This window comes from Hylobates moloch, unplaced genomic scaffold (genome assembly GCF_009828535.3).
Source record: "Hylobates moloch isolate HMO894 unplaced genomic scaffold, HMol_V3 SCAFFOLD_6, whole genome shotgun sequence".
NCBI lineage: Eukaryota > Metazoa > Chordata > Mammalia > Primates > Hylobatidae > Hylobates > Hylobates moloch.
The window spans coordinates 26,345,492-26,359,589 of NW_026652281.1; the positions used below are offsets into that span (position 1 = coordinate 26,345,492).

Below are 14,098 nucleotides of genomic sequence, written 5' to 3' on the forward strand. Positions count from 1 at the left end.
TCATATTACCAGGGTTGGTTTTCTAGTTCCTTCTCATTTGGGTAGGCTCTGTCAGAGGGAAGGTTTAGGGCTGAAGGCTGTTATTCAGATTCTTTTGTCCCATGGGCTGTTCCCTTGATGTAGTACTCTCACCCTTTTCCTATGGATGTGGCTTCCTGTGAGCCAAACTGCAGTGATTGTTGTCTATCTTCTGGGTCTAGCCACCCAGCAAGCCTACCCAGCTCTGGGCTGGTTTTGGGGGTTGTCTGCAAAGCACCCTGTGATGTGAATGGGTCACTCAGCTGTGGATACCAGTGCCTGTTCTGGCAGAGGTGGTGGGGATGCAGTGGACTCCATGAAGATTCTTAGCTTTGGTGGTTTAATGTTCTATTTTTATGCTGGCTGGCCTCCTCCCAGGAGGTGCTGACTTCCAGAAAGCATCAGCTGTGGTATTATGGGAAGGAATTGGCAATGGATGGGGCCCTAGAACTCCCACGATTATATGCTCTGGCTTTTCCGGTACCAAGGTAGGTAGGGAGATACCATCTGAGCTCAGACTCTCCTTGGGCGGGTCTTGCTGTGATTGCTGTGGGGTATGGAGATAAGATTCCCAGGTCACGGGAGTTTTGTATCTAGGAGGATTATGGCTGCCTTTGCTGAGTCATGCAGGTTGTCAGGGAAGTGAGAGAAAGCCACCAGTCACAGGCCTCGCCCAGCTCCCACGCAAACTGAAGGGCTGGTCTCACTCCCACCGTTCTCTCCCCACTACAGTACTCAGACAGTTTCCAAGCAGAGAGCAACACAGGCCTGAAAACCTGCCCCAGGCTATCCGCCTTCCAACTGTGAAAGGAAAGGGCTTGGTTCTTCCCAGCTTGTGGAGTCTGCACACTGGATTTGCACACTCCCCTGAGTTCTGGCCAGTAGGTTTCTCACCCCATTCAAATTGTTGCAAGGTTCAGCTAAAGATTTCCTTCTGGCTGTGGAGTTTTACTCCCTGTTCCTCTCGTGTTGGATCCCTGTGGTGCCAGGCAGGAGTGGCCTGCTAGGGGACCCAGCAAGCTCCCAGGGCCTTTCTGCTGCTTCCTCTACACGTGTATTTCACTCAGCTCTCCAAATTGACCACTCCAGGTAAAGATGAAAATTTCTCCTGCAAACAGACCTTCAGCTTCTCTAGTGGGGTTGTGTGTTTGGGAGTGAAGACTCTCCCTTTCCCACTTCCGCAGTTGGGGCACTCACAGTTTCGGGGGGTCTCCTAGGTCCTGCAGGAGCAGTCTGCTTCCTTCAGAGGGTCCCCTCGGGATTGCTGGTTTTTTCTAGCAGTTGACCTGGAGCTAAAATTCACAATGTGAGCCACTGGCTGCTCTGTCCGGAGCTGCAATCTAGCCCAGCCTACTGCCCGCCATGATCCTAATCATAATATCTTAAATTCTACTACATCTCGGCCAGGCACGGTGGCTCACGCCTATAATCCCAGCACTTTGGGAGGCCGAGGCGGGTGGATCACGAGGTCAGGAGATTGAGACCATGGTGAAACCCCGTCTCTACTAAAAATACAAAAAATTAGCTGCGCGTGGTGGTGGGCGCCTGTAGTCCCAGCTACTCAGAGAGGCTGACGCAGGAGAATGGCGTGAACCCGGGAGGCAGAGCTTGCAGTGAGCCAAGATTGTGCCACTGCACTCCAGCCTGGGCAACAGAGCAAGATGCCGTCTCAAAAAAAAAAAAAAAAAATTCTACTACATCTCATTCTGAAATGTCTGTCTTTCTCCAATTGCTCCCCACTCCAAATCTGTCAAACTCCCATATGTATTTTCAAATCCAGCTCAGAAGTCACTTTGTCTGGAAAGTCATCCATAAATACTTCTTTCTAGAAGTCTTTTTATTCTAGTATATACTGCTTGTGCTAACATCTACCGTATTACACCGTATTTTATTTTGCAGTTACCTTCCTAAGTAGACTTGATGACAGAGATTGGATCTTATGACTCTAGTATTCCAAGTCCTTAGCACAGGGAAAGTGCTTGATAATAAATGCTGTTGAATGAATGAATACTTTTATATATAAGCAAGCAATGGCTATTTAATATATATGCAAAAATACCTAGCATATTCAGAGTATGCTTCTTTTTCTTAAGTAATAAAAAGATAGTTTAAAAGATATTTTTAACACTTCATATACTTATATGACATATATTTGGTGATAATCAATAAAGCTAAACTTTATGAAAGAATTAAATCTAGTTAAGAAAGGATGTCTCTTGCCTTAAAAATTACTATAAAGAAAATGAGAAGATTTGTTATAGCCTGCAAAGACACAGATATCCAAAATACATGTCTGAAAGAAATGTTATCTAAAACACACGAAGAACTCTTAAAACTCAACAATGAGAAAAAGAATTACCTGATTTTAAAATGGGCAAAAGACCTGAACAGGCACCTCACAAAGATGATATACAGGTGCCAAATGAGGATATGAAAAGATACTTCACATCATATGTCATTAGGAAATTGCAATTTAAAGCAGCAATGAGATACCACTTACATCTACAAGAATTGCCAAAATCCAGAACACCACTGACAACACTAAATGCTGTGATTATGTAGAGCAACAGGTACTCTCATTCATTACTTGTAGGAATGCAAAATAGTACAGCCATTTTGTAAGGCAGTTTGGTAGTTTTTTGTTTTTTTTTTAAACAAAAAGAAATATATTCTTACCATACAATTGTGGTCCTTGGTATTTACTCAGATGAATTGAAAATTTATGTTGATGAAAAACCCATTCACAGATGTTTATAGCAGCTTTATTCATAATTGTTCAAAATTGGAAACAACCAAAATATTTTCAGTTAGGTGAATGGATAAACTGTGGTATATACAAACAATGAAATATTATTTAGCACTAAAACAAAATAAGCTATCAAGCCATGAAAACACATGGAGGATATTAAATGCATATTATTAAGTGAAAGAAGTGAATCTGAAAAGGCTACGTACTCTGGTTCCAACTATATGCATTCTGGATAAGGCAAAACTGTAGAGATAATAAAAAGACAAGTGGTTGCCAGGTTAGGTGTGAAGAAATGATAAAGAGGCAGAGCACGGAGGATTTCTAGAACAGTGAAAGTATTCTGCATTATACTATAATGGTGGATACATGTCCTTACACATTTATCAAAACTCAGAAGATACAACACCAAGAATGAACCCTAATCTAAACTATGGACTTTGGATGATAATCATATGTCAATGTTGGTTCATCCATTGTAGCAAATGTACCACCATTACTCTGGATGTTGATAGTGGGAGTGGCTGTGGAAGTGTGGGTGGGGGAGGAGAAGGTGTATGGAAAATCTCTGTGCCTTCTGCTCAGTTTTGCTGTGAACCTAAAACTGCTCTTTAAAAAGGTCTATTAAAAAAAGAACATCTGTCCTACATTTTTAGTGTAAATAATTAAAATAAAAAGGACAACACTATTGCATACCACAGTGCAGGACATTGCTACTTGAAGTGTGTCTGTGGCCCAGCTGTTAGGACAGGACCTGGGAGCCTGTTGTGAATGTAGAAGCCCAGGTTCCCCTCCCAGACCTACTGAATCACAGGCTGCGTTTTGAAAAGTTCCCCAGGTTATTTGTATGCACATCCGAGTTTGAGAAGCACTGGTGTGGAAAACCAACAATTAAGCAGAGTGCAAGAATAACCAGATTCTTTTCTTACCTCACTGACTCAAAAGTTGTTTAGCATTGGACAATGTATTGAAACTGTAGGTTTCTAGTCTGTAAAACAAGAGGGTTGAACTAGGTCAAAGGTCTTCACAGTGTGGCCTGTAGAATAGCAACATCAGCATCACCTGGGACATATTGGAAATGAAAAGGTTCTATGGACTCAGAAACAATATGGGTGAGCCCATGATCTGTTATTTAACAAGCCCTGCAGGTGCTTCTAGGCAAACTGAATTTGAGAACCATTGGATGGCCTCTAAAGTTCTTTCCAATGTAAACCTTTTATGATCCTTTGGACAAATGTAAATGTCTCAAGATCATGTATATATACGTATTTTTTTTACTTGAAACTGGATAACACATTTTAAACAATGAACTGGCATTGCTTTCACTCTCAGATCATGCCTATACCTATTTAAAATATTTCTTATATTTTTCAAAATATAAATTTCTATTTATATATAATACATAAGTTTATGTTGAATTTTTCAGGTACGAAATCAGTTTCCCTGGACTCTAACACAGAACAGTTGATTTGAAGACACCATTCAGACAAAGAAACTCTGAGCTTGCTTCTCATTAAGGGATAAAGATTTTAACCTGACATAATAGAGGGTCTTTTTCCTTTTGTAATTAGCAAACCACACATATTTAGTGCCAGGATGGCTGGCTAGGGTCATTTTCATTAACATAGTTCCCACTGAACGCTAAGGATGTCTCTTTCGTCCAATAAGAAAATCTAAAAAAGAGGACAAGGTAAACTTTAATTGGGGTTAATCACAGATAAGAATGTCATGATCACATACTAAATTGTGAATCAGGAAACAGCTGATAGGATTCAGTAAGAGCATATGAAAGCAATAATTTTTTGTCTGATTCAAGTAGGATGAGACAATTTGGTTGCATTTGAAATTCTGTCAAGAACAACACAGACAAGCACTATTTTTAACCCCTACTTTTATCATAAAATAATTCACAGTGTAAGAAACAAACAGAATTTTTAAAGAGGGGAACTGTGGGTCGATAATCCAGCAACTCAGTTTTCTTTATCAGACATTTGTTAATGTTACTAGGGGGAAAAACATTTGCATTCCAGGGTTGTGAATTCGTAGGGCCATGTTTGCCTTCACTTCATGAACAAAGCACCCACCAACACAGCTCCAAAGGGCTTTTTCTCTTGGAGTCTGACTGTGGACTATTTACTAATATAATTAAACAGTAGTGAGGGATGATGCATTTGCATACCTTAAGCATAATTTAACCATTTCATTTCTGATATATAATCCCCGGTAATTCATCAATGCTATCAGTTGCTGGCTCTAACATCCTCTATCTAAACCGTTAGAGATAGTAGACACAGCATTGACATTTTTGTTGTTGTTGTTTTCTCCTAAAGATTTTCATTCTCTTGATCTTTTGAGTCTTGATGAATAGAACAATTCCACCAACACTTCTGGCAAGATTTTCAAAGAAACATCATTCAATTTTATGAGAGCAGACTGGCTTTTTACCTTTTTGCAGGAAACAATTAATTGGTTTTAAGCATAAATTAAGCAGGAACCTTAAAAATGGGAGGCTCTGAAAAGGGAGGGCTTTTGAAAATCTGGCCTAAATGTGTTTCTGATGGCAATAAATAAATAGAATTTTGATTTCTAATCACATGTTTATCTCTCTAACCACTCTACCTCCTCAAAGGGAATGATGTGTTTGGGCTACAAAGAGTCAGCATGAACCAAATGTGAAGCCTGTGGTGGGGCAAAGGATGTGACCCCTGTAAAGAGCTGCTGAAATAGGCTCTGCAGAGAATATGCTTGGAGACACATCCATCCCCAAAGTATCCACCCCAAAGAATCCCAAAAGACTACTCCAAGCAGATGAGAGGAACAAGAGGAATAGAGAGAAGGAAATCTATGACAAAAGAAGTGTCAGGGGATGAGGAAATGGAGAAGGTGGAGGAAGAAATAGAGAAAAAGAGGAAGAAAACATGGGGAGGAGAACAAGAGATAGAAAAAAATTAAAAGGAAGTGAGAGGAAGGAAACAGAGGTCTGAGGAAGAGCCCTAGATGAAGAGGAGGCAGAGAAGGGGAAATAGTAAAAGAGAGAGGGCTGAGGTGGGGCGTTTTTATCTTGGGAGGATCCCCATGGGTGTGGTTCTGGAGATTTTTCCAAATGAGGTTATGATCATTGCACATTAGACAGCCTACAGAAGCTTTTCCCCAGCATTTATCAGCAAATGCCTCACTGATATGGATGAACTTAGCAGACAGCCAGGGTTATTCTCCTGAGATACACTGTTTTCCTAGGTCACAAGGTGAAATTTTTTTTTGCTGTAGTCATTGGAAACTAGTGAGTATAGTCAGAGGGAGGATTCTGCTATAGTATTGTCACATCCCAATTAACCTAGAAAAATGCCTCAGACACTATATAATTGTTTTTCCATGATGGATTTTTGGTCACTGTTGGATGTGCATGTCAAGCTTTGCCCTCATTTGGGGTTTACAGGATTGCCTGTGATGGAACACAAAGACATCTATCAAAGCCTTACTCACAGCTTTATGGATTCTAATTTGAATTTTTTTAATTAAATTTTTTAAAATTTAAAATATTTGAATGAAACAACATAATGATTTAAATACATGTGCATTGTATAATGATGATCAATCAGCTTTGTGTTTGCTAAATATATATGTAAACCATATTTTTCTGTTGTTTGTTTTTAGAATGCAGAACGAGTGACACATTTTGGGAAAGAAGTCCAAATATTTTCTTAGGTTTATCTACGGTGCAATAAAATTGAATTTACTTCTCTTCAACCTGACGATAAAATTTACGTCCTGTATATATTAATCTCTGTTACATTTGGGCTACATGTAAGTTTACTAAAAAATGGGGTTTGTCATTCATATATTTTATGATAGTATCAAATTTCTTTCCCCAGATATTTCATACCTGTTTTCTCCAACAGAAAGTCTTTTATTGCAATGAGCTATTGTCTCATCTAATAAGGATTAAGTATTCTATAAATAAAAATAGATCTTATTAAATTTTCTTTAAGTTAATATCACTGATTACTTCTTGATAATAATATTCCTAGTATATTTTAATTTGTTTTCAGGGAATTCTCCTGAAATGCTGGAAAAGCAATGTCTCTCAATAAAACACCAGTTAAGCCGGGTGTAGTGGCTCACGCCTGTAATCCCAGCACTTTAGGAGGCCGAGGCGGGCGGATCACGAGGTCAGGAGATGGAGACCATCCTGGCTAACATGGTGAAACCCCGTCTCTACTAAAAATATAAAAAAAAAAAAATTAGCCGGGCGTGGTGGCGGGCGCAGTGGCGGGCGCCTGTAGTCCCAACTACTAGGGAGGCTGAGGCAGGAGAATGGCGTGAACCCGGGAGGCAGAGCTTGCAGTGAGCTGAGATTGCGCCATTGCACTCCAGGCTGGGTGACAGAGCGAGACTCCGTCTCAAAATAAATAAATAAATAAATAAATAAATAAATAAATAAAATAAAATAAAAAAAATAAAACACCAGTTAACATAAACCCTCAAAAGCCTTTGTTTGATTTTTGTTAGAAGGTATGTACTCCCACTTAGGATATTTGGAATGTGTTCAACACAAGTGTGAATGATTGGTATGTCATCTTGAGAATATATTGAAAGAAAAGTCCTTGGCAGAAAAGAAAATACTTTAAAATAATCTTGTAGCATCTGGTTTATACCTGGAAAAGTAAATTTTATAGCTTAGCATTGTGATGATTTTAGAAATCTAACTTGAACTGTCCTTGGATTTTTTATTTTCTTGTTTCAGACCATTTCCATGTACAAAACTAATTGGACTGTTCTGAGCCTTTTTGTCCACAACTGAACACCTGAAGTAAAAGTAGGAGAGAATAATGAATTAAATTACCCTGTGGCATTTAAATTACCCTGTAGCCAGAGTTAGTGTGTATGAGTGTGCAAGTATTTATTTGTAGTACTGTGATGCTCAAAAGTTTATAATCTTCACCCTCTTTAGCCTATAAAGTCTTTAGCCTAAAAGTGCGAACACACCTACACTCAAGATTTGTATGTAAAGCCTACTTATTCAGAGGAGTAACATATGAGGTACTTTCTAAATAATGCCAAAATGTTACTGAAGCTCAGTATAGCATGGCTTTTTATTCTTTTTCTTTTTTGTACTGGCATGGTTCCTGAATACGATTCTAATTCATTCTTTCATAACATCAATTAAGGTATACAGGAAGGCATTCAGGAGTCTCTATTTTTTCTTTTGAACTATCGATTCTTAAGTTTCGTGAATATAGTCTTTTTTTGAAAAGTGAGAATTTTCTAAGTAACAGCGAATATTTTTCAGATGATGTCACACAAACTTGCATATGTAATTTTCACATTATATTTATTGATGGATCTTCTTCTCTCTGTCTCTCCCTTCAGAATCCCTTGCTTATGTTTGTCCCATCCACTCAATTCCCTCATGTGTGTTTGTTTACTCATGTGAACTCATAAACAGGTCTACAAACATGTGATGTCTACCCACACACATAACTAGATATTTCACAACCAGCTTGTAAGCTCTGTGTGCTGAACCTTTATATCATACCTATGTGCCCAAAACTTATGTATAAAGCCTGTGTGTGTATATTGAGCCTATGTACCCAAAGCTTATGTGTATAACCTATGTATCCAAGGCCTATGTCTCCCTTGGCCTAGGGGGTAGAATGTAAGGTACATGGATGTGCTGTGGCCAAGAATAGGCCGAGGCAGATATCAGGGCCAGAGTGACTCAGCCAGTTCGGAGTGCAGGAGCATAACTCCGCTTGTTATATAATCACTGCTATGTAGCCATAACATGGGAAGGTTCGTCACCCAACTTTGAGCTACTATTGTTTGTAAGAGGTATAACTGCCCTGCTGATGCTGTACATATGGCACGACTTGGCTTGTGCTGAGAGAGAGAATGTGAAGCTGCTGACCCTGTAAGGGAAAGCCGGCCTTGCAGGCCAGGGAATGTAGCTGCAGGAGTGGAAGCAGCAGGAGCTGCAGAGCCAGAGCAGGCAGCTGAGACAAAGGCAGACAGTGTAAGAGAGCTGCTGAATAAAACCATCTTTCACCTGTTTATGGCCCCCCAAGTGTTATGTCAGCTATCTGCCACCTGTCTACCCACTCCCTTTAGACTTCAACATGGACTGAAACCCGAGGCTTGGCATGACACAGGTTCAGATCCTTTCTTCTCTTCTGGTCATTTTTTTTCCTGATATTTTTTGTCCAGATCCTACCACCTAATGGCTGGGATAAAGCTAGGTGATGTGGTGAAGGAGCCCAAGATTGAATTGAATATTCCCCTTTCTTTGTCATCTCTCCCATCTTTCCCTTCTCTCATTTAGCACTCTCAAGCTGTACCTTAGGGATCTCTCTTCCTAGCTATGTCTCCCTACACATGCACACACTCTGGGAAGCACCTCATATTTCTTTTTTCTTTTATAAATTATTTTTATGGAAGTATAGAATATATTACTTTGAGAAAAAGTTTATGTCTTTACAATGAGAGCTCAATGTTTCAAATAATGTCAATGTAGTTATAATGTATTTCAGATTAATATATTATTTTGCTTAACATTGTTGACCAGGGATGTCAGATGGCAGCTGTCCTTAGAAAGATCAAAGTTTCAGGTGAATGATAACTAATCTGAATGGAAAGTTGAGGCAAGGCAGCCAGGACCTATTGGAGAGCCTATGGGAAGAAGCTGGGATGCAGAAAAGTAAAGCAGCAAGAGTTGGCAGAGATTAACCCTTGAGGAACTCAGAATCATGCAGAAATTGTAGGTGGAGGTACCTCTCTGCTCCCCTTACTCTTGGGACACACTGCTTATTGCTAAGTTTTCAGGGAGTCCCTCTGTGCTTGCAACTCCAGGCCAGCTGTTGGTGGCAATTTGGGAGCTTCTCAGGGGCAGAGCACCACGTGGCCAGCTAATGCTGGTGCACTCACGTACTGCTCAGGCTGGAACAGAGACAGCAGGTGCCATACTCACTGTGCACCTCTGTGGGCCACTCCTCTGCTGGGGGAACCTTAGCCCTTGTGTTGCCACATTACCAACTGCCCTGCAAATATATCCCACAACCTGCTCTGACATTAGCCACCACAGGGTACCAGTTGCTCCCTAGGGAGCTACGGGATTCCCAAACATCTAGCCCACAGCACTGGCTACCCCTAGAAGAGGGGGTAGTGCAGTCCACCAAAGTCTCCCCTTGAGACAAAGGAAATTCAGGTGTGATGCTGATTGCTGAAGGTGGTTGGGAATAAATATGGAATAGGGGTCACCTCCTGCTTTTCCATCCACTGTTGCAGATACATAGAGGCTTTCCCTTCTCAGGGCCAGCTTAAGAGCACTTGGATATGAACTTTCCAGTGATTTTCATGGTGGCTACACCCCCTGTTGAAAGATCCCACCCTGCCTGGGCTTGCATGAAGGGCAGGGCCCCACTCTCCCTCCCTACACAGTGAAGCAGCACTCCAGCAATAGAGGGCATACAAGCTGCAGAACTGTCTGTTCTAGACTGAGGGAAGAGACTCTGCCCTGAGGCCATTTTGGTGGTTGCCACCAGAGGGGCATTTCCACAGACCTTGGTCATACTGTGGCTGGGAGCCAAAGGAAATGTATGAACTGAAGGTCATGAACCCTGTGACAGGGGCATGATAAGGGAGCAGATGACATTCCTGTCTACTCAAAACAAGGAGCTAGTGTACCTTCCACCCCTTCCCTCAAGACCTCAGTGCACCCCATCATGATCTCTTCCTGCCATCCTCTGTCAGTGCAGGTGCCTCCGCTCATCATCAAACTGCCCAAAAGAGAACCAGATCTTACTCTTAATCATCACCTACTGGAATAAAGACTGAACTGCATCATCAAATAAAAAACCTGCTGCATCAAATAAAAAACCTGCTGTCAAAAGGGCATAGTGCTAGTGGGTGAGATAACCTTCCTGAGTCCTCTACAGCTCAGCCCTGCAGAAGGTAGTGTGTTGGCTCATACATCCAGTACATTGCTACCACAAGTAGCATTTGAAAACGCCATCCCACAGAAGCTCTCCATAACCAAAGAACCACTGAAAGTACCTAGAAACTAAGCCAAATAATCATACACAATTTATACCATGAGCATACTCTCAAGGGAAAAAAATTAAAAAGTAAAAACTTCCATTTAAACAATAGCATGTACAAAAATAAGAAGCAATAGCTCCTTTAGATGAGAAGAAATCAGCACAAAAACTCTGGTAGTATAAAAAAACAGTGTTTTGACACTTCCAAAGGATCGCATCAGCTTTCTAGCAGTGGATCTTAACAAAAAAGAAAATTCTAAAATGATAAAGAATTCAAAATATAGATTTTTAAGAAAGCTCAATGAGATCCAATAAAGTTGAAAATCAACACAAATAAATCACATAAAATAATTCAGAATATGAAAAATGAGATAGCTATTTAAAAAAAAAACCCAAACAGGCCGGGTGTGGTGGCTCACGCCTCTAATCCCAACACTTTGGGAGGTCGAGGCAGGTGGATCATGAGATCAAGAGATGAAGACCATCCTGGCCAACAGGGTGAAACCCTGTCTCTACTGAAAATACAAAAATTAACTGGGCATGGTGGCACGCACCTGTAGTCTGTGGTCCCAGCAACTCAGGAAGCTGAGGCAGGAGAATCACTTGAACCCACGAGTCTGAGGTTGTAGTGAGCTGAGGTCACGCCACTGCACTCCGGCCTGGTGACAGAGTGAGACTCCATCAAAAAAACAAAACAAAACAAAAACAAACAGAACATCTGGAAATGAAAACTTCACTAAAGGAACTTTAAAATACACATGAAAGCTTTAACAATAGACCAAGCAGAAGAAAGAGTTTAAGAGCTTGAAGACAAGTCTTTTGAACTAACTCAGTCAGACAAAGATAAAGAAAAAATAATTTTTAAAAAGGGAAAAAGCCTTTGAGAAATATGGGATTATGTAAAGTGACCTTTGACTAGAAGGCATCCCTGAGAAAGAAGAAGAAAAAGTAAGCAACTTGGAAATCATATTTGAAAGAATAATTCGGGAAAATTTCTCTGATCTTGCTAGAGAGGTGGACATCTACATATAAGAAATTCAGAGAATATCTGTGACATACTACACAAAGCAAACGTTACCAAGACATATAATCATATGACTATCCAAGGTCAACACAAAAGAGAAAAAATCTTAAAAGCAGATAGAGAGAAGGGTCAGATCAGTACAAAGGAAATCTCATCAGACTAACAGCCGAATTCTCAACAGAAACAATAGTCTAAAGTGGTTGGGAACCTATTTTCAGCTTCCAAGAAAAAAAATTCCAGCCAAGAATTTTATATCCTGACAAACCAAGCTTCATAAATGTAGGAGAAATAAAGTATTTGCCAGATGAGCAAACACTAAAGGAATTCATCGCTACTAGACCAGTCATACAAGAAATGCTCAAAATAATTCTAAACATGGAAATGAAAAGAGGATACTTAGTATCATAAAAGCACATGTAAATACAATGTTCATTGGTCCTATAAAGCAATTACAAAATTGAGACTACAAAGCTACTAGCTAACACTATGGCAAACAAACAAACAACAACAACAACAAAACACCTCACATAGCTTTATTAACCTTGAACATAAATTGCCTAGATGCTCCACTTAAAAGATGAAGTTTGGCAAATTGGATATAAGAAAATATCCAACCATCTGTTGCCTATAAAAGACCCACCTAATGTGTAAAGACACTCACAGGCTCAAATTAAAGGATAGAAAAAAGTTATATCATGCAAATGGAAAACAAAAAATAGCAGGGTTTGCTATTCTTATATCAGCTAAGATAGACTTTAACCCAAAGACAGTACGACAAGAAGGGCATTATATCATGATAGAACATTCAATTCCACAAGGAACTTTAGCCTAAATATGTATGTACCCAACACCAGAGAACCCAGACTTATAAAACAAGTACTAGTAGATCTAAGAAAATAGCAAGACTGCTGAAATGATTTGGCTTTGTGTTCTTAACCAAATTTCTTGTCAAATTATAACTGCCATGTGGTGGGGGAGAAATCTGGTGGGGGGTGATTAGGTCATGGGAGTAATTTCTAATAGTTTAGCACCATTCCCCTAGTGCTGTCTCATCATAGAGTTCTCAGGAGATCTGGCAGTTTAAAAATGTAGTGCCTTCCCTTTCTGTCTCTCTCATCACTGTAATAGGACATGATGGCTTCCCCTTGGCCTTCTGCTATGATTGTAAATTTCCTGAGGCCTCCTAGCCATGCTTCTGGTTAAGCCAGCAGAACTGTGAGTCAATTAAACCTCTTTTCTTCATAAGTCACCCAGTCTCAGGTAGTTCAATATAGCAGTGTGAGAATGAACGAATACAACAGCAATACAATAATAGTGGAGGACTTTAACCCTTCTGACTACACTAGACAGATAATCAAGGCAGAAAATTAACAAAGAAACTCTGGACTTAAACTGGACTTTTGACCAAATGGACCTAATGACATCTACAGAACATTCCACTCAACAACTGCAGAACATACATTTTTCTCATCTGCACATAAAACATTCTCTAAAATTAATTATATGTCTGGCCATGAAGCAACTCTCAATAACTGCAAAAAAATCAAAATCATATGAAGTATCTTCTTGGTCACAATGAAATAGAATTAGAATTTAATAACAAAAAGGAACTCACAAAACCACATGAGTACATAGAAACCAATCAACTTGCTCTTGAAGAACTTTTGAGTAAATAATAAAATTGTCAGAAATCAAAAATTGTTTTAAACGAATGAAAATAGAAATACAACATACTAAAACCTCTGGAATAGAGCAAAAGCAGTGTTAAGAGAAAGGTTTACAGCATTAAATGCCTACATCAAAAAGACAGAAAGATCTCAAATTAATGACTTAATTTCACAACTCAAAGAACTAGGAAAAACAAGAGCAAACCAAACTCAAAGCTAGCGGAAGAAAAGGAATAACAAAGACCTGAGCAGAACTAAATAAAATTGAGACCCCCCTCCCAGAAAAAATACAAACACTCAACAAAATGAAAAGTTGGTTCATTGAAAGAATAAACAAAATAGAATGCTAACTAGATTAATCAAGAAAAAAATGAGAAAAGATTCAATTAAACATGATCGGAAATGGTGAAGGTGACAGATGTTACAACTGACACCACAGAAATACAAAAGATCATCAGAGACTATGGTGAACATCTCTATGTGCACAAACTAGAAAACCTAGAAGAGATAGATTCATTCCTGGAAACATACCACCTCCCATGATTAAACCAGGGAGAAATAGAAATTCTGAACAGACCAATAATGAGTAATGAAGTTGAATCAGTACTAA

At 39.6% G+C, this 14,098-nt stretch overlaps 1 protein-coding gene across 2 annotated transcripts in view; it reads right to left on the reverse strand.

Annotated features, from left to right (window-relative positions):
- The window catches only part of SNCAIP (synuclein alpha interacting protein), a 201,732-nt gene extending 198,023 nt beyond the window's left edge, over positions 1 to 3,709 (reverse strand). The window contains exon 1 of one of the 2 annotated variants that reach the window (XM_058440565.1): positions 3,694 to 3,709. The gene's annotated coding sequence lies outside the window, so the exon portion shown is untranslated. The remainder of the gene's footprint in view (positions 1 to 3,693) is intronic. The other variant, XM_058440569.1, reaches the window with a different exon arrangement.
- Between the last annotated feature and the right edge of the window lie 10,389 nt (positions 3,710 to 14,098).